General features: G+C 42.2%; 1 protein-coding gene across 3 annotated transcripts in view; it reads right to left on the bottom strand.

Moving 5' to 3' along the window:
- ydjc (YdjC chitooligosaccharide deacetylase homolog) overlaps positions 1-25,816 on the bottom strand; it is a 78,969-nt gene extending 53,153 nt beyond the window's left edge. Inside the window, exon 1 of one of the 3 annotated variants that reach the window (XM_080051043.1) lies at positions 25,700-25,816. The gene's annotated coding sequence lies outside the window, so the exon portion shown is untranslated. Of the gene's footprint in view, positions 1-23,890; positions 24,011-25,699 lie in introns of those variants that run through there. The other 2 variants (XM_080051042.1, XM_080051044.1) reach the window with 2 other exon arrangements.
- Positions 25,817-26,164: the final 348 nt, after the last annotated feature.

Here is a 26,164-nt window from a genome sequence, read left to right as displayed (position 1 = left end):
AGCATGGACATCGTTTAAAGCCTCTCATTGTTATGATGATTAGGGCTTTGATGCAAATTCTGAAGTCTTAACATTACGGTGGGAGCTGTGGAGAACTTTTTTTTTTTAGAGCAACTCAACCTGCACTGCAAAAAATTTAAAAAAGGCAATAAGTCGATATTTTTGTAGATTCATCCTCATATAAGTCAATGGTACAAATCAATGAGTGGTTCACAATTAAATTCCAAGTAAAATGTTAGTTTTACTCTAAAATTTGAAGGTTTTACTGTTTCTTTATTTGTTTAGGGTTGCTTTTTACACCGTGTTCCAAAGTATTATGCAAATTGGATTGAAGTGTCATAAACATTTAATGTTTGGTTTTTCAATTAAACTCATGGATGGTATTGTGTCTCAGGACGCATTGGATCATTGAAATCAATCTCATACACCTGTGATAATTAGTTTGCCATGTGATCCCAATCAAAGGAAATCTACTTAAGAAGGATGTTCCACATTATTAAGCAGGCCACATGTTTCAAGCACTATGGGAAAGAAAAAGGATCTCTCTGCTGACGAAAAGCATCAAATAGTGCAATACCTTGGACAAGGTATGAAAACATTAGATATTTCAAAGAAACTGAAGCGTGATCATCGTACTGTGAAGAGATTTGTGGCTGATTCAGAGCACAGACGGGTTCGTGGAGATAAAGGTATAATGAGGAAGGTTTCTGCCAGACAAATTCATTGGATTAGGAGAGCAGCTGCTAAAATGCCATTACAAAGCAGCAGACAGGTATTTGAAGCCGCTGGTGCCGCTGGAGTCCCGCGAATCAGACCTCAAGGTGCAGGATACTCCAGAGGTTTGCAGCTGTGCATAACCCTATTATTCGGCCACCCCTAAACAATGCTCACAAGCTGAAACAGTTGCACTGGGCTCAGAAATACATGAAGACTAATTTTCAAACAGTCTTGTTTACTGATGAGTGCTGTGCAGCCCTGGATGGTCCAGATGGATGGAGTAGTGGATGGTTGGTGAATGGCCACCATGTCCCAACAAGGCTGCGACGGCAGACAGGAGGTGGCGGAGTCATGTTTTGGGATGGAATCATGGGGAGAGAGCTGGTTGGCACCTTCAGGGTCCCTGACGGTGTGAAAATTACCTCTGCAAAGTATGTTGAGTTTATCGTTAAGGGTCGAGGCCAAAGCAGTCTCAAACTCACACAACATATCCGCAGCCATCTTTGATGTTTACTATCACGGCTTCGACGTCGCATGCACGTCACTGTCGTCATCCGGTTACGTCCTCCCCAGAGTACCATATAAAGGGCTCTGGCGCGCCCATATTAGATAGAACCAATTGAAACGTGAGACCCAGATTTCTGGTCTTCTTGATAAAGCTTCAACGGAGCGTGGCCAGACCACCAGGCGCAGCAAATTTAATTTGCCAGCGCCTAGTGGCAGGTCTGGGAATGCCAGGCTAGGTATGGCCCAAATCTTCCCCTGACCTCAACCCTATTGAGAACCTTTGGAGCATCCTCAGGCAAAACATCTATGAGTTTGGGAGGCAGTTCACATCAAAACAGCTGTTATGGTAGGCTATTCTGGTATCCTGCAAAGATACAGTCCCCTACAAAAGTATTGGAACAGTGAGGCCAATTCCTTTATTTTTGCTGTAGACTGGAAACATTTGGGTTTGACACCAAAATATGAATATGAGACAATAAATCAACATTTAAGCTTTCATTTCCAGGTATTTGTAACATCTGGATCTGATACACAACTGAGAAGATATCATTATTTGTAAAGAAACACCACATTTTTAGTAGGGCTTACCATGTTAGCCCCCACCCCTTTACAACATTAAGCTCCTCCCCTTTACAACATTAAGCTCCTCCCCTTTACCATGTTAGGCCCCTCCCATTTCCCATGTTAGGCTCCTCCCCTTTACCACGTTAGGCTCCTCCCCTTTACCACGTTAGGCCCCTCCCATTTACCACATCAGACTCCTCCCCTTTACCATGTTAGGCCCCTCCCCTTTACAACATTAAGCTCCTCCCCTTTACAACATTAGGCTCCTCCCCTTTACAACATTAAGCTCCTCCCCTTTACCATGTTAGGCCCCTCCCATTTCCCACATTAGGTCCCTCCCATTTACCACATTAGACTCCTCCCCTTTACCATGTTAGGCCCCTCCCCTTTACAACATTAAGCTCCTCCCCTTTACACCATTAAGCTCCTCCCCTTTACACCATTAAGCTCCTCCCCTTTACCATGTTAGGCCCCTCCCATTTACCATGTTAGGCTCCTCCCCTTTACAACATTAAGCTCCTCCCCTTTACCATGTTAGGCCCCTCCCATTTCACATGTTAGGCTCCTCCCCTTTACCACATCAGACTCCTCCCCTTTACCACATCAGACTCCTCCCCTTTACCACGTTAGGCTCCTCCCCTTTACCACATTAGGCCCCTCCCATTTACCACATCAGACTCCTCCCCTTGACCATGTTAGGCCCCTCCCATTTACAACAGTAAGCTCCTCCCCTTTACAACATGTTAGGCTCCTCCCCTTTACAACATGTTAGGCTCCTCCCCTTTACCAAGTTAGGCTCCTCCCCTTTACACCATTAGGCCCCTCCCCTTTACACCATTAAGCTCCTCCCCTTTACACCATTAAGCTCCTCCCCTTTACCATGTTAGACCCCTCCCATTTACCATGTTAGGCTCCTCCCCTTTACAACATTAAGCTCCTCCCCTTTACCATGTTAGGCTCCTCCTCTTTACCACATTAGACTCCTCCCCTTTACCATGTTAGGCTCCTCCTCTTTACCACATTAGACTCCTCCCCTTTACCACGTTAGGCCCCTCCCCTTTATAACATAAAGCTCCTCCCCTTTACCACATTAGGATCCTCCCCTTTACCACAATATGATCCTCCCCTTTACAACATTAAGCTCCTCCCCTTTACCACATTAGGCTCCTCCCCTTTACCACATTAGGCTCCTCCCCTTTACCACATTAAGCTCCTCCCATTTAGCATGTTAGGCTCCTCCCCTTTACCACATTAGGACACTGACTCTGATTGACCTGTATTACACTTGTACAGCTCATGGTGCTGTACAATACAGCCTCTCGGACAGTTTTTTGAATTTCCGCTAGGGGGCGCTGTTATTAAGCCCCGACTGAAGAAAGTTTGAGAGGCCACGCCCCGCACACCGTAAGTCCGATTGACTTGAAATATCTCCCACAGGTGTATTTTAGGGTGCTCTACAAAAAAGCCTCTTGGATCATTAAAGTCAACCTGGAAATATTTTCGGCTAATTAGCATAAACTGAAAAACAGGGTTTTATCCACAACTTTCTCAAGTTTTACTTTATCAACACCAAATGTCTCACGAAGCCCTGGGGGACTATGACGCATGTCTCCGAAAAATATTAGTAGGATAGCTTGGAAAACGTTTATGCAGGGGCAGGGCTTAATAACAAATTGGCCATAACTAATTGACCATAGGTCCTATCATCATGAAACTTGCAGGATATGTGCAGAAGACATGTGGTAGCATGGCCCGCCGAAGCGGGGATTGGCGGCCTGCGCAGGGCTGCCCGTACTTTCAAAATCTCCGCAGGATTTTCTAGTTGTTCTTATCACATTATTGACTCTCAATGCAAAAATCTTTGTAAAGAGCTTGCCATCACAACACAGAAGGCTAATGGGTCGATAACTTCCACATTCTAGGGGGTCTTTCCCTTTTTTTAATATAAGACTAATTATTGAATCGGTCATTGAGGTCGGGAGTTTCCCTGTATCTATAGTTGCATTGAATGTTTTTAGAATTTCGGGACTAAGTTCCTCTACAAACTTCTTATAACATTCACTAGGAATTCCGTCCACACCCGGGGTCTTCCCACTTGGTAACAGTTTGATTGTTTTATTTAGTTCCTCAATTGGTCGCTCCAGATTCCTCATGTTCTCCTCCGAAAGCTTAGGGAGGTTTAGTTTAGCAAAAAATTCTATCATTTAGATTTTTTTTAAAAAAGGGTCAGTCTGATATCCTATGCGTCAATGCAGCCATATCGGACCCGATACTGATACTGGATCGGATCGGCCCTATCACACACACATAAGTACCATTATTTGTTAACACAAGGCACATTGAAATGTGTCTTTTTGCATCTCCCCTCTCAAGACAGCACACTCCAGAGGGGGTCCTCACACAGGTTCAGCCATAGTACAGCGCCCCTAGAGCAGTGCTATTGTGATGATAAAGCTGCTGGTGTTCATATTCTTTTTAGGGATGCACCGAACATTCGGCCACCGAAAATGTTCGGCCGAAAATGGCAGAATAAGTCATTTTCGGTTTTGGCCCGAAACAGTTAAAAGGCCGAACAAAATGACTGAATATTGACGAACTAAATGACAATAAGGAAATATTTATTTAAAAGAGCTGCACGCTTGTAAACCAGGAAATGGAAGTAAAGAGAGACGTAACCGTGTATGCGAGTCCACGTCCCTTCGTGAGCGCGCAGCAGGAGCAGTCTGTAAGGTGCTTGCATGAAAATGTAAGAGTCCAGTGTGGGAGCATTTTTTCAAACTGGATAAACTGGAAAGGCTCCTACGATCTGATTGCATTTCTCGAGCCTGAGTACACAGAGCCATGTCGGCAAACTGACTGCGCGACTAAAGAATGGGTGAATCTCAATACAGGGGTTGTGGTCTACGAAGGCTGCATTTGAAGACTGATTGCGTCATAGCGGCGCGCAAAGGTTGTTCCATTTGCAAGGCTCCTTGCAAGGCTCCTCATATGCGGCCGAGAAATGCAGCCTTCGTTTCACGGTTTTGAAGGCTGCATCAGATGTATCCTTCGCGGCCCAACATATCCCAAGATTCATTGCGTTTTTTCAGAGATGGCATAAAATAAAAAATAACAAAACAGCAACGTGTTGCTCCATCTTCTTAACTTTTATCTTCCTTTCTTTTTTTCTTGTACTTTTTTTTCTTTTCGTCTGGTAGGCAACTTCTTTTTCTTTTTTCCTCCGTTGACAAGGCTGTTTCCGTTGGCAGCAATCAGGGTTGCTAGGCAGCACAGGAGCGGCGAGTCGTCACGCAAGGTAACGGCTTGTTACGCAAACCGGAAATGCTCGTAAACAGAGCGAAACGGAGACCTGCGGAGACCGTCTCGTTTAACAACGCTCGTTGGCCTTGGAATCGGCCTTCACAGGCTATGGCCTTCAGACCGCGAGACCGCGTCCTTCCAAGGATGCGGTCTCTGTAATGGAATACAGCTAATATGTCCAGTGAGCCGCCTCCCCCCGTTAGTTTCAGTCTACTGCCGAAAAAGTTATTATCACCTCCTAAGCATGGACATCGTTTAAAGCCTCTCATTGTTATGATGATTAGGGCTTTGATGCAAATTCTGAAGTCTTAACATTACGGTGGGAGCTGTGGAGAACTTTTTTTTTTTAGAGCAACTCAACCTGCACTGCAAAAAATTTAAAAAAGGCAATAAGTCGATATTTTTGTAGATTCATCCTCATATAAGTCAATGGTACAAATCAATGAGTGGTTCACAATTAAATTCCAAGTAAAATGTTAGTTTTACTCTAAAATTTGAAGGTTTTACTGTTTCTTTATTTGTTTAGGGTTGCTTTTTACACCGTGTTCCAAAGTATTATGCAAATTGGATTGAAGTGTCATAAACATTTAATGTTTGGTTTTTCAATTAAACTCATGGATGGTATTGTGTCTCAGGACGCATTGGATCATTGAAATCAATCTCATACACCTGTGATAATTAGTTTGCCATGTGATCCCAATCAAAGGAAATCTACTTAAGAAGGATGTTCCACATTATTAAGCAGGCCACATGTTTCAAGCACTATGGGAAAGAAAAAGGATCTCTCTGCTGACGAAAAGCATCAAATAGTGCAATACCTTGGACAAGGTATGAAAACATTAGATATTTCAAAGAAACTGAAGCGTGATCATCGTACTGTGAAGAGATTTGTGGCTGATTCAGAGCACAGACGGGTTCGTGGAGATAAAGGTATAATGAGGAAGGTTTCTGCCAGACAAATTCATTGGATTAGGAGAGCAGCTGCTAAAATGCCATTACAAAGCAGCAGACAGGTATTTGAAGCCGCTGGTGCCGCTGGAGTCCCGCGAATCAGACCTCAAGGTGCAGGATACTCCAGAGGTTTGCAGCTGTGCATAACCCTATTATTCGGCCACCCCTAAACAATGCTCACAAGCTGAAACAGTTGCACTGGGCTCAGAAATACATGAAGACTAATTTTCAAACAGTCTTGTTTACTGATGAGTGCTGTGCAGCCCTGGATGGTCCAGATGGATGGAGTAGTGGATGGTTGGTGAATGGCCACCATGTCCCAACAAGGCTGCGACGGCAGACAGGAGGTGGCGGAGTCATGTTTTGGGATGGAATCATGGGGAGAGAGCTGGTTGGCACCTTCAGGGTCCCTGACGGTGTGAAAATTACCTCTGCAAAGTATGTTGAGTTTATCGTTAAGGGTCGAGGCCAAAGCAGTCTCAAACTCACACAACATATCCGCAGCCATCTTTGATGTTTACTATCACGGCTTCGACGTCGCATGCACGTCACTGTCGTCATCCGGTTACGTCCTCCCCAGAGTACCATATAAAGGGCTCTGGCGCGCCCATATTAGATAGAACCAATTGAAACGTGAGACCCAGATTTCTGGTCTTCTTGATAAAGCTTCAACGGAGCGTGGCCAGACCACCAGGCGCAGCAAATTTAATTTGCCAGCGCCTAGTGGCAGGTCTGGGAATGCCAGGCTAGGTATGGCCCAAATCTTCCCCTGACCTCAACCCTATTGAGAACCTTTGGAGCATCCTCAGGCAAAACATCTATGAGTTTGGGAGGCAGTTCACATCAAAACAGCTGTTATGGTAGGCTATTCTGGTATCCTGCAAAGATACAGTCCCCTACAAAAGTATTGGAACAGTGAGGCCAATTCCTTTATTTTTGCTGTAGACTGGAAACATTTGGGTTTGACACCAAAATATGAATATGAGACAATAAATCAACATTTAAGCTTTCATTTCCAGGTATTTGTAACATCTGGATCTGATACACAACTGAGAAGATATCATTATTTGTAAAGAAACACCACATTTTTAGTAGGGCTTACCATGTTAGCCCCCACCCCTTTACAACATTAAGCTCCTCCCCTTTACAACATTAAGCTCCTCCCCTTTACCATGTTAGGCCCCTCCCATTTCCCATGTTAGGCTCCTCCCCTTTACCACGTTAGGCTCCTCCCCTTTACCACGTTAGGCCCCTCCCATTTACCACATCAGACTCCTCCCCTTTACCATGTTAGGCCCCTCCCCTTTACAACATTAAGCTCCTCCCCTTTACAACATTAGGCTCCTCCCCTTTACAACATTAAGCTCCTCCCCTTTACCATGTTAGGCCCCTCCCATTTCCCACATTAGGTCCCTCCCATTTACCACATTAGACTCCTCCCCTTTACCATGTTAGGCCCCTCCCCTTTACAACATTAAGCTCCTCCCATTTACAACATGTTAGGCTCCTCCCCTTTACACCATTAGGCTCCTCCCCTTTACACCATTAAGCTCCTCCCCTTTACACCATTAAGCTCCTCCCCTTTACCATGTTAGGCCCCTCCCATTTACCATGTTAGGCTCCTCCCCTTTACAACATTAAGCTCCTCCCCTTTACCATGTTAGGCCCCTCCCATTTCACATGTTAGGCTCCTCCCCTTTACCACATCAGACTCCTCCCCTTTACCACATCAGACTCCTCCCCTTTACCACGTTAGGCTCCTCCCCTTTACCACATTAGGCCCCTCCCATTTACCACATCAGACTCCTCCCCTTGACCATGTTAGGCCCCTCCCATTTACAACAGTAAGCTCCTCCCCTTTGCAACATGTTAGGCTCCTCCCCTTTACAACATGTTAGGCTCCTCCCCTTTACCAAGTTAGGCTCCTCCCCTTTACACCATTAGGCTCCTCCCCTTTACACCATTAAGCTCCTCCCCTTTACCATGTTAGGCCCCTCCCATTTACCATGTTAGGCTCCTCCCCTTTACAACATTAAGCTCCTCCCCTTTACCATGTTAGGCTCCTCCTCTTTACCACATTAGACTCCTCCCCTTTACCATGTTAGGCTCCTCCTCTTTACCACATTAGACTCCTCCCCTTTACCACGTTAGGCCCCTCCCCTTTATAACATAAAGCTCCTCCCCTTTACCACATTAGGATCCTCCCCTTTACCACAATATGATCCTCCCCTTTACAACATTAAGCTCCTCCCCTTTACCACATTAGGCTCCTCCCCTTTACCATATTAAGCTCCTCCCATTTAGCATGTTAGGCTCCTCCCCTTTACCACATTAGGACACTGACTCTGATTGACCTGTATTACACTTGTACAGCTCATGGTGCTGTACAATACAGCCTCTCGGACAGTTTTTTGAATTTCCGCTAGGGGGCGCTGTTATTAAGCCCCGACTGAAGAAAGTTTGAGAGGCCACGCCCCGCACACCGTAAGTCCGATTGACTTGAAATATCTCCCACAGGTGTATTTTAGGGTGCTCTACAAAAAAGCCTCTTGGATCATTAAAGTCAACCTGGAAATATTTTCGGCTAATTAGCATAAACTGAAAAACAGGGTTTTATCCACAACTTTCTCAAGTTTTACTTTATCAACACCAAATGTCTCACGAAGCCCTGGGGGACTATGACGCATGTCTCCGAAAAATATTAGTAGGATAGCTTGGAAAACGTTTATGCAGGGGCAGGGCTTAATAACAAATTGGCCATAACTAATTGACCATAGGTCCTATCATCATGAAACTTGCAGGATATGTGCAGAAGACATGTGGTAGCATGGCCCGCCGAAGCGGGGATTGGCGGCCTGCGCAGGGCTGCCCGTACTTTCAAAATCTCTGCAGGATTTTCTAGTTGTTCTTATCACATTATTGACTCTCAATGCAAAAATCTTTGTAAAGAGCTTGCCATCACAACACAGAAGGCTAATGGGTCGATAACTTCCACATTCTAGGGGGTCTTTCCCTTTTTTTAATATAAGACTAATTATTGAATCGGTCATTGAGGTCGGGAGTTTCCCTGTATCTATAGTTGCATTGAATGTTTTTAGAATTTCGGGACTAAGTTCCTCTACAAACTTCTTATAACATTCACTAGGAATTCCGTCCACACCCGGGGTCTTCCCACTTGGTAACAGTTTGATTGTTTTATTTAGTTCCTCAATTGGTCGCTCCAGATTCCTCATGTTCTCCTCCGAAAGCTTAGGGAGGTTTAGTTTAGCAAAAAATTCTATCATTTAGATTTTTTTTTAAAAAGGGTCAGTCTGATATCCTATGCGTCAATGCAGCCATATCGGACCCGATACTGATACTGGATCGGATCGGCCCTATCACACACACATAAGTACCATTATTTGTTAACACAAGGCACATTGAAATGTGTCTTTTTGCATCTCCCCTCTCAAGACAGCACACTCCAGAGGGGGTCCTCACACAGGTTCAGCCATAGTACAGCGCCCCTAGAGCAGTGCTATTGTGATGATAAAGCTGCTGGTGTTCATATTCTTTTTAGGGATGCACCGAACATTCGGCCACCGAAAATGTTCGGCCGAAAATGGCAGAATAAGTCATTTTCGGTTTTGGCCCGAAACAGTTAAAAGGCCGAACAAAATGACTGAATATTGACGAACTAAATGACAATAAGGAAATATTTATTTAAAAGAGCTGCACGCTTGTAAACCAGGAAATGGAAGTAAAGAGAGACGTAACCATGTATGCGAGTCCACGTCCCTTCGTGAGCGCGCAGCAGGAGCAGTCTGTAAGGTGCTTGCATGAAAATGTAAGAGTCCAGTGTGGGAGCATTTTTTCAAACTGGATAAACTGGAAAGGCTCCTACGATCTGATTGCATTTCTCGAGCCTGAGTACACAGAGCCATGTCGGCAAACTGACTGCGCGACTAAAGAATGGGTGAATCTCAATACAGGGGTTGTGGTCTACGAAGGCTGCATTTGAAGACTGATTGCGTCATAGCGGCGCGCAAAGGTTGTTCCATTTGCAAGGCTCCTTGCAAGGCTCCTCATATGCGGCCGAGAAATGCAGCCTTCGTTTCACGGTTTTGAAGGCTGCATCAGATGTATCCTTCGCGGCCCAACATATCCCAAGATTCATTGCGTTTTTTCAGAGATGGCATAAAATAAAAAATAACAAAACAGCAACGTGTTGCTCCATCTTCTTAACTTTTATCTTCCTTTCTTTTTTTCTTGTACTTTTTTTTCTTTTCGTCTGGTAGGCAACTTCTTTTTCTTTTTTCCTCCGTTGACAAGGCTGTTTCCGTTGGCAGCAATCAGGGTTGCTAGGCAGCACAGGAGCGGCGAGTCGTCACGCAAGGTAACGGCTTGTTACGCAAACCGGAAATGCTCGTAAACAGAGCGAAACGGAGACCTGCGGAGACCGTCTCGTTTAACAACGCTCGTTGGCCTTGGAATCGGCCTTCACAGGCTATGGCCTTCAGACCGCGAGACCGCGTCCTTCCAAGGATGCGGTCTCTGTAATGGAATACAGCTAATATGTCCAGTGAGCCGCCTCCCCCCGTTAGTTTCAGTCTACTGCCGAAAAAGTTATTATCACCTCCTAAGCATGGACATCGTTTAAAGCCTCTCATTGTTATGATGATTAGGGCTTTGATGCAAATTCTGAAGTCTTAACATTACGGTGGGAGCTGTGGAGAACTTTTTTTTTTTAGAGCAACTCAACCTGCACTGCACTGCAAAAAATTTAAAAAAGGCAATAAGTCGATATTTTTGTAGATTCATCCTCATATAAGTCAATGGTACAAATCAATGAGTGGTTCACAATTAAATTCCAAGTAAAATGTTAGTTTTACTCTAAAATTTGAAGGTTTTACTGTTTCTTTATTTGTTTAGGGTTGCTTTTTACACCGTGTTCCAAATTATTATGCAAATTGGATTGAAGTGTCATAAACATTTAATGTTTGGTTTTTCAATTAAACTCATGGATGGTATTGTGTCTCAGGACGCATTGGATCATTGAAATCAATCTCATACACCTGTGATAATTAGTTTGCCATGTGATCCCAATCAAAGGAAATCTACTTAAGAAGGATGTTCCACATTATTAAGCAGGCCACATGTTTCAAGCACTATGGGAAAGAAAAAGGATCTCTCTGCTGACGAAAAGCATCAAATAGTGCAATACCTTGGACAAAGTATGAAAACATTAGATATTTCAAAGAAACTGAAGCGTGATCATCGTACTGTGAAGAGATTTGTGGCTGATTCAGAGCACAGACGGGTTTGTGGAGATAAAGGTATAATGAGGAAGGTTTCTGCCAGACAAATTCATTGGATTAGGAGAGCAGCTGCTAAAATGCCATTACAAAGCAGCAGACAGGTATTTGAAGCCGCTGGTGCCGCTGGAGTCCCGCGAATCAGACCTCAAGGTGCAGGATACTCCAGAGGTTTGCAGCTGTGCATAACCCTATTATTCGGCCACCCCTAAACAATGCTCACAAGCTGAAACAGTTGCACTGGGCTCAGAAATACATGAAGACTAATTTTCAAACAGTCTTGTTTACTGATGAGTGCTGTGCAGCCCTGGATGGTCCAGATGGATGGAGTAGTGGATGGTTGGTGAATGGCCACCATGTCCCAACAAGGCTGCGACGGCAGACAGGAGGTGGCGGAGTCATGTTTTGGGATGGAATCATGGGGAGAGAGCTGGTTGGCACCTTCAGGGTCCCTGACGGTGTGAAAATTACCTCTGCAAAGTATGTTGAGTTTATCGTTAAGGGTCGAGGCCAAAGCAGTCTCAAACTCACACAACATATCCGCAGCCATCTTTGATGTTTACTATCACGGCTTCGACGTCGCATGCACGTCACTGTCGTCATCCGGTTACGTCCTCCCCAGAGTACCATATAAAGGGCTCTGGCGCGCCCATATTAGATAGAACCAATTGAAACGTGAGACCCAGATTTCTGGTCTTCTTGATAAAGCTTCAACGGAGCGTGGCCAGACCACCAGGCGCAGCAAATTTAATTTGCCAGCGCCTAGTGGCAGGTCTGGGAATGCCAGGCTAGGTATGGCCCCAATCTTCCCCTGACCTCAACCCTATTGAGAACCTTTGGAGCATCCTCAGGCAAAACATCTATGAGTTTGGGAGGCAGTTCACATCAAAACAGCTGTTATGGTAGGCTATTCTGGTATCCTGCAAAGATACAGTCCCCTACAAAAGTATTGGAACAGTGAGGCCAATTCCTTTATTTTTGCTGTAGACTGGAAACATTTGGGTTTGACACCAAAATATGAATATGAGACAATAAATCAACATTTAAGCTTTCATTTCCAGGTATTTGTAACATCTGGATCTGATACACAACTGAGAAGATATCATTATTTGTAAAGAAACACCACATTTTTAGTAGGGCTTACCATGTTAGGCCCCTCCCCTTTACAACATTAAGCTCCTCCCCTTTACAACATTAAGCTCCTCCCCTTTACCATGTTAGGCCCCTCCCATTTCCCATGTTAGGCTCCTCCCCTTTACCACGTTAGGCTCCTCCCCTTTACCACGTTAGGCTCCTCCCCTTTACCACATCAGACTCCTCCCCTTTACCACGTTAGGCTCCTCCCCTTTACCACATCAGACTCCTCCCATTTACCACATCAGACTCCTCCCCTTTACCATGTTAGGCCCCTCCCCTTTACAACATTAAGCTCCTCCCCTTTACAACATTAGGCTCCTCCCCTTTACAACATTAAGCTCCTCCCCTTTACCATGTTAGGCCCCTCCCATTTCCCACGTTAGGCTCCTCCCATTTACCACATCAGACTCCTCCCCTTTACCACGTTAGGCTCCTCCCCTTTACCACATCAGACTCCTCCCATTTACCACATCAGACTCCTCCCCTTGACCATGTTAGGCCCCTCCCCTTTACAACATTAGGCTCCTCCCCTTTACAACATTAAGCCCCTCCCCTTTACCATGTTAGGCCCCTCCCATTTACCATGTTAGGCTCCTCCCCTTTACAACATTAAGCTCCTCCCCTTTACCATGCTAGGCCCCTCCCATTTCACATGTTAGGCTCCTCCCCTTTACCACATTAGGCTCCTCCCCTTTACCACATCAGACTCCTCCCCTTTACAACATTAAGCTCCTCCCCTTTACAACATGTTAGGCTCCTCCCCTTTACAACATGTTAGGCTCCTCCCCTTTACACCATTAAGCTCCTCCCCTTTACCATGTTAGGCCCCTCCCATTTACCATGTTAGGCTCCTCCCCTTTACAACATTAAGCTCCTCCTCTTTACCACATTAGACTCCTCCCCTTTACCACGTTAGGCCCCTCCCCTTTATAACATAAAGCTCCTCCCCTTTACCACGTTAGGATCCTCCCCTTTACCACAATATGATCCTCCCCTTTACAACATTAAGCTCCTCCCCTTTACCACATTAGGCTCCTCCCCTTTACCACATTAAGCTCCTCCCATTTAGCATGTTAGGCTCCTCCCCTTTACCACATTAGGACACTCACTCTGATTGACCTGTATTACACTTGTACAGCTCATGGTGCTGTACAATACAGCCTCTCGGACAGTTTTTTGAATTTCCGCTAGGGGGCGCTGTTATTAAGCCCCGACTGAAGAAAGTTTGAGAGGCCACGCCCCGCACACCGTAAGTCCGATTGACTTGAAATATCTCCCACAGGTGTATTTTAGGGTGCTCTACAAAAAAGCCTCTTGGATCATTAAAGTCAACCTGGAAATATTTTCGGCTAATTAGCATAAACTGAAAAACAGGGTTTTATCCACAACTTTCTCAAGTTTTACTTTATCAACACCAAATGTCTCACGAAGCCCCGGGGGACTATGACGCATGTCTCCGAAAAATATTAGTAGGATAGCTTAAAACGTTTATGCAGGGGCAGGGCTTAATAACAAATTGGCCATAACTAATTGACCATAGGTCCTATCATCATGAAACTTGCAGGATATGTGCAGAAGACATGTGGTAGCATGGCCCGCCGAAGCGGGGATTGGCGGCCTGCGCAGGGCTGCCCGTACTTTCAAAATCTCCGCGGGATTTTCTAGTTGTTCTTATCACATTATTGACTCTCAATGCAAAAATCTTTGTAAAGAGCTTGCCATCACAACACAGAAGGCTAATGGGTCGATAACTTCCACATTCTAGGGGGTCTTTCCCTTTTTTTAATATAAGACTAATTATTGAATCGTCATTGAGGTCGGGAGTTTCCCTGCATCTATAGTTGCATTGAATGTTTTTAGAATTTCGGGACTAAGTTCCTCTACAAACTTCTTATAACATTCACTAGGAATTCCGTCCACACCCGGGGTCTTCCCACTTGGTAACAGTTTGATTGTTTTATTTAGTTCCTCAATTGGTCGCTCCAGATTCCTCATGTTCTCCTCCGAAAGCTTAGGGAGGTTTAGTTTAGCAAAAAATTCTATCATTTAGATTTTTTTTAAAAAAGGGTCAGTCTGATATCCTATGCGTCAATGCAGCCATATCGGACCCGATACTGATACTGGATCGGATCGGCCCTATCACACACACATAAGTACCATTATTTGTTAACACAAGGCACATTGAAATGTGTCTTTTTGCATCTCCCCTCTCAAGACAGCACACTCCAGAGGGGGTCCTCACACAGGTTCAGCCATAGTACAGCGCCCCTAGAGCAGTGCTATTGTGATGATAAAGCTGCTGGTGTTCATATTCTTTTTAGGGATGCACCGAACATTCGGCCACCGAAAATGTTCGGCCGAAAATGGCAGAATAAGTCATTTTCGGTTTTGGCCCGAAACAGTTAAAAGGCCGAACAAAATGACTGAATATTGACGAACTAAATGACAATAAGGAAATATTTATTTAAAAGAGCTGCACGCTTGTAAACCAGGAAATGGAAGTAAAGAGAGACGTAACCGTGTATGCGAGTCCACGTCCCTTCGTGAGCGCGCAGCAGGAGCAGTCTGTAAGGTGCTTGCATGAAAATGTAAGAGTCCAGTGTGGGAGCATTTTTTCAAACTGGATAAACTGGAAAGGCTCCTACGATCTGATTGCATTTCTTGAGCCTGAGTACACAGAGCCATGTCGGCAAACTGACTGCGCGACTAAAGAATGGGTGAATCTCAATACAGGGGTTGTGGTCTACGAAGGCTGCATTTGAAGACTGATTGCGTCATAGCGGCGCGCAAAGGTTGTTCCATTTGCAAGGCTCCTTGCAAGGCTCCTCATATGCGGCCGAGAAATGCAGCCTTCGTTTCACGGTTTTGAAGATTGCATCAGATGTATCCTTCGCGGCCCAACATATCCCAAGATTCATTGCGTTTTTTCAGAGATGGCATAAAATAAAAAATAACAAAACAGCAACGTGTTGCTCCATCTTCTTAACTTTTATCTTCCTTTCTTTTTTTCTTGTACTTTTTTTTCTTTTCGTCTGGTAGGCAACTTCTTTTTCTTTTTTCCTCCGTTGACAAGGCTGTTTCCGTTGGCAGCAATCAGGGTTGCTAGGCAGCACAGGAGCGGCGAGTCGTCACGCAAGGTAACGGCTTGTTACGCAAACCGGAAATGCTCGTAAACAGAGCGAAACGGAGACCTGCGGAGACCGTCTCGTTTAACAACGCTCGTTGGCCTTGGAATCGGCCTTCACAGGCTATGGCCTTCAGACCGCGTCCTTCCAAGGATGCGGTCTCTGTAATGGAATACAGCTAATATGTCCAGTGAGCCGCCTCCCCCCGTTAGTTTCAGTCTACTGCCGAAAAAGTTATTATCACCTCCTAAGCATGGACATCGTTTAAAGCCTCTCATTGTTATGATGATTAGGGCTTTGATGCAAATTCTGAAGTCTTAACATTACGGTGGGAGCTGTGGAGAACTTTTTTTTTTTAGAGCAACTCAACCTGCACTGCCCTGCAAAAAATTTAAAAAAGGCAATAAGTCGATATTTTTGTAGATTCATCCTCATATAAGTCAATGGTACAAATCAATGAGTGGTTCACAATTAAATTCCAAGTAAAATGTTAGTTTTACTCTAAAATTTGAAGGTTTTACTGTTTCTTTATTTGTTTAGGGTTGCTTTTTACACCGTGTTCCAAATTATTATGCAAATTGGATTGAAGTGTTATAAACATTTAATGTTTGGTTTTTCAATTAAACTCATGGATGGTATTGTGTCTCAGGACGCATTGGATCATTGAAATCAATCTCATACACCTGTGATAATTAGTTTGCCATGTGATCCCAATCAAAGGAAATCTACTTAAGAAGGATGTTCCACATTATTAAGCAGGCCACATGTTTCAAGCACTATGGGAAAGAAAAAGGATCTCTCTGCTGACGAAAAGCATCAAATAGTGCAATACCTTGGACAAGGTATGAAAACATTAGATATTTCAAAGAAACTGAAGCGTGATCATCGTACTGTGAAGAGATTTGTGGCTGATTCAGAGCACAGACGGGTTCGTGGAGATAAAGGTATAATGAGGAAGGTTTCTGCCAGACAAATTCATTGGATTAGGAGAGCAGCTGCTAAAATGCCATTACAAAGCAGCAGACAGGTATTTGAAGCCGCTGGTGCCGCTGGAGTCCCGCGAATCAGACCTCAAGGTGCAGGATACTCCAGAGGTTTGCAGCTGTGCATAACCCTATTATTCGGCCACCCCTAAACAATGCTCACAAGCTGAAACAGTTGCACTGGGCTCAGAAATACATGAAGACTAATTTTCAAACAGTCTTGTTTACTGATGAGTGCTGTGCAGCCCTGGATGGTCCAGATGGATGGAGTAGTGGATGGTTGGTGAATGGCCACCATGTCCCAACAAGGCTGCGACGGCAGACAGGAGGTGGCGGAGTCATGTTTTGGGATGGAATCATGGGGAGAGAGCTGGTTGGCACCTTCAGGGTCCCTGACGGTGTGAAAATTACCTCTGCAAAGTATGTTGAGTTTATCGTTAAAGGCCTACTTCACCGGTTTGAATATGAAGGTGAATTGAATTCTGAGATCCTATGTAGTATAAATGTGCAAAAAAAATTAAAATCGGTTCATCCTAGCCTGAGAAAAGGCAGAAAGAGTGTTTTTTTTAACCCTATATTTCTCCTTCTCGTGACATCACAGAAAGAGAAATATAGGGTTAAAAAAAACGTACTTGTAAATATTACTGTGATGTCACAGTAAAAGACATCACAGTAATATTTACAAAGTAAGTTTTTTTTTTTTTAACCCTATATTTCTCTTTCTGTGATGTCACGAGAAGGCCTTTTCTCAGGCTAGGATGAACCGATTTCAATTTTTTTCGCACATTTATACTACATAGGATCTCAGAATTCAATACACCTTCATATTCAAACCGGTGAAGTAGGCCTTTAAGGGTCGAGGCCAAAGCAGTCTCAAACTCACACAACATATCCGCAGCCATCTTTGATGTTTACTATCACGGCTTCGACGTCGCATGCACATCACTGTCGTCATCCGGTTACGTCCTCCCCAGAGTACCATATAAAGGGCTCTGGCGCGCCCATATTAGATAGAACCAATTGAAACGTGAGACCCAGATTTCTGGTCTTCTTGATAAAGCTTCAACGGAGCGTGGCCAGACCACCAGGCGCAGCAAATTTAATTTGCCAGCGCCTAGTGGCAGGTCTGGGAATGCCAGGCTAGGTATGGCCCCAATCTTCCCCTGACCTCAACCCTATTGAGAACCTTTGGAGCATCCTCAGGCAAAACATCTATGAGTTTGGGAGGCAGTTCACATCAAAACAGCTGTTATGGTAGGCTATTCTGGTATCCTGCAAAGATACAGTCCCCTACAAAAGTATTGGAACAGTGAGGCCAATTCCTTTATTTTTGCTGTAGACTGGAAACATTTGGGTTTGACACCAAAATATGAATATGAGACAATAAATCAACATTTAAGCTTTCATTTCCAGGTATTTGTAACATCTGGATCTGATACACAACTGAGAAGATATCATTATTTGTAAAGGAACACCACATTTTTAGTAGGGCTGGCCCGAATTATTCGAATATTCGAATACTCGTTCGGAAAATTAGTATTCGGAGCTTAAATTAGTATTCGGAGCTTTGTTTTTTTTTTTTTTTTATATATACAGTGTCGTGCGAAAGTTTGTGAACCCCTTGAGCCTTTTGGAATTGTATTTATTTTAACCATTATTAATAAAAAAAATTCAATACCAGTATTTTTTATATGAAATAACAGATGTTTGTTTATCAATTCAACATTTTTCTTTTCCAGAAATCAATTGTTAAAATAGATAAAAGAAAAAGAAATTATTTGACAAATGTTGTATGTGCAAAAGTTTGTGAACCCTAAGCTGCATTGCTTAAATCGAGCAAGGTAAACACAATCAGGTGGGCCAAACTGATTGATGAAATAGACCAATGTAGTGAGAGATCTTTAGGGAAGAAATTGGGCGCCACTAGATAAAACAAAGATAAAACCAGGTCAGTTTTGGCTCACCAAACTGAACCCATACAGGTCAGACATGCTCAAAGGGGAAACAATCTCAGAGGATCTCAGGAATAGAGTTTTGATGTTGCACATTTGTCTGGGGACAGCTATACATTCGTATAAAAAAGTTTGAGCTCCATCGGCCCACCGTGAGGCAAATCATCTACAAATGGAGAGCTTTAAGAGTGACTTAACATCTGCCTAGAAGTGGACTTCCTTCAAAAATATCTTCAAGCACCACAAGAAAAGGTAAAAGCCAACCCACGCATTACATCTGGAGATTTGCAGACCATTTGCCATCACCATTCTTCACTTGGGAGAAGGTTCTGTTGGTGGTAGGCAGAGTTGCGTTTTTGCCCAAACATGGCGGTTTTGGTTATGACCAAACAGATCAATTTTGGACTAATCTGTCCACAGAATAAGACTTCTGGTATCTCCAGGTGCTCTCTGGCAAAGCTGTGACAAGCAGTTTTGTTCTTTTTTGAGAGCAGAGGCTTCTTCAGCAACCCTCCCTTGAAAGCCATGTTGACTGAGTTTTCTTCTTATTGTGGAACCATGCACATCTGTCCCAGATGTTGCAAGAGAGGTCTGCAAATCACTAGATGTAATGTGTGGGTTGGCTTTTAACTAAAAAAATACTTTTCTTGTGGCGCTTGAAGATATTTTTGAAGGAAGTCCACTTCTAGGCAGATGTTCAGTCACTCTTAAAGCTCTCCATTTGTAGATGATTTGCCTCACGGTGGACCGATGGAGCTCAAACTTTTTTTGAATTAATTTATAGCTGTCCCCAGACAAATGTGCAGCATCACAACTCTATTCCTGAGATCTTCTGAGATTTTTTTCCCTTTTAGCATGTCTGACCTGTATGGGTTCAGTTTGGTGGGCCTAAACTGACCTGGTTTTATCCGTGTTTACCTTGCTCGATTTAAGCAATGCATCTTAGGGTTCACAAACTTTTGCACATACAACTATTGTCAAATAATTTGTTTTATCTATTTTAACAATTGATTTCTGGAAAAGAAAAATGTTGAATTGATAAACAAACATCTGTTATTTCATATAAAAAATACTGGTATTGAAAAAAATTAATTAATAATAGTTAACATAAATACAATTCCAAAAGGCTTAAGGGGTTCACAAACTTTCGCACGACACTGTATATATTTCAAAAAAATAATTTGCAAGAAGCTAGTACTGCAATATAATGTCATCAAATAATTTTATATTTTGATATAAAAGTCAGTAATATTGTAGTAGTAGTAGTAGTAGTAGTAGTATTGCTCATTTAGGAGGATATTACATCACTAAGTGTCATAGCGCATCCATTACTTCACCTCCGAGCACGTAAATCTTCAACAAAATATGCAGATACTGTCAAAATCGGTTCCAGGGAGTATATAGGGATTATTAACGTTTTTTTTTATTTTATTTTTTTATGTTGTTTTTGATGGTGTGTTTTTCTGGAACGAATATTCGAATATTCGCTCGGAAAAACAAACGAATATTCGAAGCCTGAAAAATGGCATTCGGGCCAGCCCTAATTTTTAGGTGAGCAAAAGTATTTGAACAGATACACTTAAAATAAATTAAAGTGAATAAAACTTAATGTTTTGTTGCGAATCCTTTCCGTGCAATAACTGCATAGCCTGTGACCCATTGACATCACATAACTTTTGCATTCTTCTTTTGTGATGCTTTTCCAGGCTTTCACTGCAGCCTCGTTCAGTTGTTGTTTGTTTACTCTCTTCAGTCTCGTCTTTAGCAGGTAAAATTAATTCTCCATAGGGTTTAACTCTGGAGATAGACTTGGCCAGTCTGAAACCTTCCATTTCTTGCCCCTGATAAACTCCTTTTTTAGTTTTTGCAGTGTGTTTTGGGTCATTATATTGCTGCACAATGAAGGATCTTCCAATCAGTTTGGTTGCATCTTTCTTTAAATTGGCAGACAAAATGTTTCTGTAAACTTCTGAGTTCATTTTGCTGTTCAAGTCTTATTCACCTCATTTATTTTAAGTCTATCGGTTCCAATACTTTTGCTCACCTAAAAATGTGGTGGTCCTTTACAAATAATGCTTTCTTCACAGTTGTGTATCAGATCCAGATGTAAATACCTGGAAATGAAAGCTGAAATGTTGATCTATTTTCTCATATTCATATTTTGGTGTCAAACCCAAATTTTTCCCCGTCTACAGCAAAAATAAAGGAATTAGCCTAACTGTTCCAATACTATTGGAGGGGACTGTATTCAAGCAGAAACTCTCCAAAAACTCACAAGTTCAATGGATGCAAGAATTGTGAAGGTGATATCAAAGAGGGGGTCCTATGTTGACATGTAACTTGGTCTGTTAAGATGTTTTTGATTGAAATAGCTTTTGATTTCACTAAATGTGACCTCCACATTCTGCAAATTCAACAAATGACCATTTTTAGTTCTTTACAACCTATACAATGTTTTACAACTCTGTTGTGCATAATAATTTGGAACGGTGCATTTTGAGTTTTTTATTTTTGAAAAAAAATACTTTTATTATTTGGAGGTTTGTTCAATAAAATTTTAATCACACTCTAACGGTTGATGACTTGAAAATTATACTGACTGTCATTTGCATCGACTATTTAGGAAAATCTGAGAAAAATATCATTTGCATTATAATTTGGAACGCACTGTAGTTGTAGGCTGTTTGAGGAGAACATTTGGGAGTTCATGTATGCAATGTTGAAAGAATTGGCTAAATAAATAAACAAAACTGCAAAAGCCTCTTTCGGTATTCAGTTTCGGCCTTTCGGCCAACTGTTTCTTTTTATTCGGTTTCGGCCAAGAATTTATTTCGGTGCATTCCTAATTATTTTGCACACAAGCAGACATTTCTCCACACTGCCAACTGGTTCAACCCAATGAAGATACTCAACTAACTGAATGGATGGAAATAAAATGATTACAGGATGCTGCTTGGGAAATGTCTTACACAAACCAATGAGCTAAATGTAATGGGTCTGGACTCTCAGGAGGCTACTAATAATGTAGGGGAGAACGGGGTAATTTGTCACACGGGTAGGTTGTCACAATCGTTATATCTCGGAACTAGAAGGCGCTGTCTGTTAAATTTTGGTATGTAAATATCCAGAATTGGGATCAGAGGTCACCTACATAGTCTTCATTGGAGTTAAACTGCTGCATTTGACGTGAGAGGACTGTTTGTGTTTTTCATGTCAAATTGAAAATATTTAGCTCCTCAGTATTTTTCTCCTAGGCTTTTACACAATGGGTTTATAACAAAACACTTGTTACCCTAAAAAAGTGTGAAGGGTAAGCTATAGTTTAGATTGTTTTTAGCAAGCTAATTAGTTGTCAGATGGTTGTTGGCCTTGATGCTAGCAATAAATTCCAGTTGGGGTTGGTTGTCACATTTTTTGGGGGGTTGGTTGTCACATGTTATCCAAAGGGTGCAGCCAGGTAAGGAACCCAATAACAAAAGAAAATGTCAAGCTGTATCTTCACTGACACCCCAGAGAAGGAGAGAATTGAGCAGGAAAGGCAGCTAGCATGCAAAAGAGAAAAAGGGCAACAAAATCAAAACGACCCAGTGCATCCCAAACTAGGCCAGTTGCCAAGGCTACTACACCCCAGTGCACTCCACCCCAGCTGGGGAAGAAGAAACAGAAGAGAAAGAGACAGGAGGGGGAATCTTCATCAGATGAAGAGGATAGTTTGTGTTTGGTTTGTATGGAAACGTTCTCCAGCACCCGTTCAGGGGAGGTACAGGAGAAGTGTTGTATGTGCAACCAGTGGGCACACAATCTCTGCTTAGTTAGAGTGAGCAGACCCTACATTTGCCATCACTGTAACTCAGATAGTGAATGTGTGTATCCTAGTTGAGTAGGCTATTATTGTTAGACCTATTTGTTTTGTTCTTTATGTTGTTACATAGAGTAGGTTGGTCTTAATATGGATTTCCTTTTTGTTAATTCCTTGCTCATTTTGTGTTAAAATGCATACAGTTATGTAGGCCTATTTTTCAACTTGACAATGAAATTAAACTTTCAAATGTAGTTCTGCTTTCTTGCCTTCTTTTTAAGATTTTTCCCATAAAGATAACATTGTGACAAACAACCCCATAGTGTGTGACAACCGACCCCTTGATGGGGTTGGTTGTCACAATGTGTTAGAGTGTCTTTGATGGTAAATTTCTTCTTTATTACAATAAGTTAGAAAAAGTGAGGGGTTCAAGCCAACACCTTAAGCTTCAATTTAATGTAGGAATGACTATTGAAAGATGTTTAGGTGATGGGCAATTCTCACTAGAGTAAAAAGTGTGCCTACTTACCCCGGTCTCCCCTACCCATACAGTCAGGTGTAAATATATTGAACAACAGCTAGAAATATTTTTGTCATAACACTACGCCAATTACATAATACATATGTTTTCCTCTCCACTCTAAAACAGAATGTCCCCAGTGTCCAAAACAACTGAATGTGAAAAAGGTGTGAACAAGGAAAACAAAGACAAGGTGTGTGTGTGTGTGTGTGTGTGTGTGTGTGTGTGTGTGTGTGTGTGTGTGTGTGTGTGTGTGTGTGTGTGTGTGTGTGTGTGTGTGTGTGTGTGTGTGTGTGTGTGTGTGTGTGTGTGTGTGTGTGTGTGAGGAAAGTCACAAGATAAAGCACTGCCTTAGCTAGCAATTTAATAAATAGGGAACCACTTAGTTGGCTACTTTAAAAGCCTTGTTTGGCTTCATTCTGTGCGCCTAGAGTGCGCACCTGCCCCTCCTGCCTGACAACATTAAGGACTCGGGACAGTAGGTTACACTGGTATGGGGGAGAGACGCCAGCAGAAATAGTTACAGTGCGCTGGAACGAGCCATACCAGAGGAAATGCCTTTCATTCTTGAAATAATTGTGTGACTTTGACTCATTCAACATGAGTCACACAGCAGTGACAGAGTGACTTAACGTTACAGAACAAGACCAGAAATAAAGCAATTTGGTCAAAATACAGTATATCCCAGTCAAACAAGATAATGAGACAGAAACTTTAGTGTAACACCCCTGCAGTGTGTGCCTGTGTACCATACCGTTCATTAAACTTGTACTGAAGTCCATTAGCCTATTAATATATTTGGTCATTCCGTTTGTACACTAGCCTACATAAATACTGAACACATCTCCCGACAAAAGCAATACCAATCCTTTCAAGTTCAAACCTGGATATTTTAAGAGGACACTCTTTCTTAGATTTCCTTATTTGTTATGTAGCTGTATAACACAACGGACAAGTTGGCACAAGATGGTTAGCAGTGGTGGCTAAGTCCGAGAGCACTCTACACGACCTAGCTTATTATTATATAAAACGTAGTCTTACCCATTGTATTACACACCTTTATCCATAGGTCTGAGGCCACTGAGGCAAGGTGGAAATAAACTGTTCTACCGGCTAGCAGCAACACACTTTCCTAGAATACCCACAGACTAATGAGAATACCACGCCCACTTTTGGAGAAAACCCGCAGGAAACATGACGTAACCAGTCGGAAGCAAACAGCTAGCTTCAAACCTTCAAAATAAGGCTTCCACAGTGTTTTCAAATTGAAATCGATACTACTATCTATGCTAAAAACTAACCGATATGCCTAAAAACATTTAAAAGGTATTTTTATATTAATATGTATATTTTATACATAGATTTTTTCCCCCTTGGTAGGGTAATATGATTGCCTTTCCGTTTTTTGTGTTAAAAACATGTAGGCCTACTTCTAATCCAACACAGTACGTCACGTTGACATTTTTTTAAATGATCCTTGAAAAGCCATTCCTTCAGGATTGACTCATTTAAGTAAGTCATGTTTGTTTTAATTAAGTATACCTCATATGCTCTACCTACTGTAGGCTGTTGTCTTTGAATGGTAGTTAAACATTTAATAGGCAGAGATTTATTCGTCATACTTTGCAATGTAAAAACAAAGGTAGGCATATTCCAAGAGGAAAGTTTCACATTTTAAGGATAGCCTACATGTATTTCTAACAATAATTTTAACATCTATCCAGTAAATTATATAATATCCAAATGGATGTTGATAGCTCCTGCTTCAGTGTGGAAGAGCTGATGAAAAATGTAGGCTATACATCTTTATTTTCACGTGAATCTACAAAGAAACTTTGGTCTGATTTAAATTGTTTTACATTTTCCATCCCCCCAAAGTCACTCATGATTGAGCTGTTTAAAAAGGAGCCTAATATGGTACGTTGTATTCATAGATAATAGGCTATAAAAGGTTGTAGGCCTACTATCCCATTGATGCCTGATGCTGCAGACAGACAGGAGATAGGCCTACATGTTGCATCCCGCAGCATCAGGCATCAATGGGTTAAGATGATCGGATAAGCCTCTAATTTATGTGGCTAACTTTTTTAATTTTAATTGGAATTTTCTTTATTCATAAGCAACTATTCTTAGGTTCTAAGATTATTTAGTGGAATTTAAGTCGCTTCTAAAACCCCTTTCCCTGATAAATAATTGAGATGTATGTAGGCCTACAGACTGTTACAAAAATGTATTTGATAAGCTTCCTTGACAGCACATCAGCTATTTTATACTGATAGCAAATGTACCCTTTTTGTAGTTTGAGTTTCGCTGTATACTTATAAAAATGTAGCCTATGTTTTTATTTTTATGATTTTTTTCATCCCTAATTTTTACGTTTATTTTTATTTTCGTGTTGACGATTATTAGAATAGGAAAATAGTAAACTAAATGAAGGCCTATATTTGTTCCTTACGTTTATTTTATGTAAAATATCTTTGCTCTGAAATTGTATTTTATATTTGTATGTCTTCTTGACTCAATGTCATTTGTGATGAATTCATACAATGTTAAGAAAAAGGAAAAGAGAAAAATAAACATGACACTGAAACATACCTTTAATATGAAAATGTTGTAATGGAACATAGAACGCGTCATCTTTTTTCCCATAAGTGTCAGAGGGTAATAAAATTGATCCTTTACAGGATATTGTGGTTAGCGCATGGACGTAGGTTATTGGGTGTAACGTTAGCCACCACATTTTCCAGTCGAATAGACCTATAGCCTACGTCAATGTAAACATGTCAGCAACAGAAAGCTTTATATCAACAATCTATCAACACTGGCGAGAATAGTTTTCAGAACGCCTACCTTTCAACAGAGTCCAATAATTAAGACCTTAAATGATGATGAACCAAAGCTCCAACAGTCTGGGTCTTCCAACGACAGGAACATCGACTTAAAGAAAAACTGCTGTAAAGTTGTAGCCATATAAATAAGAGGAAATTAATTAAATGCAGGACAGGTGGTTTGGCGCAATGGAAAGAATACACAATTTAGGGTCTTGCGCCAAGGTGCCAAATGGCCAAAGTAGTGCTGGCGTGTTACCTGTGCAGACAGGTGGCTTTCTTCACAATTCCGTCAAGGTTACGCACGTCGCGCTTATAAAGCCTGTTCACACTAGATCCCGGACGTGAAGCCATATCTGTCTGATTATACAACTCTAACAAGTGTTTGCTTCAAGCAAACACCTGTTAGTATTGTATAATCAGACTACAGAGATATGTTTGTTCATTCTTTAAACAAAGACATGCAGGCAGTTATTCAAAGAAATAC

This window comes from Ammodytes marinus (assembly GCF_949987685.1).
Source record: "Ammodytes marinus genome assembly, chromosome: 2".
Lineage (NCBI taxonomy): Eukaryota > Metazoa > Chordata > Actinopteri > Uranoscopiformes > Ammodytidae > Ammodytes > Ammodytes marinus.
Note: the sequence above shows the minus strand (reverse complement) of the source record. Positions and strands in the feature narration are given on the sequence as shown.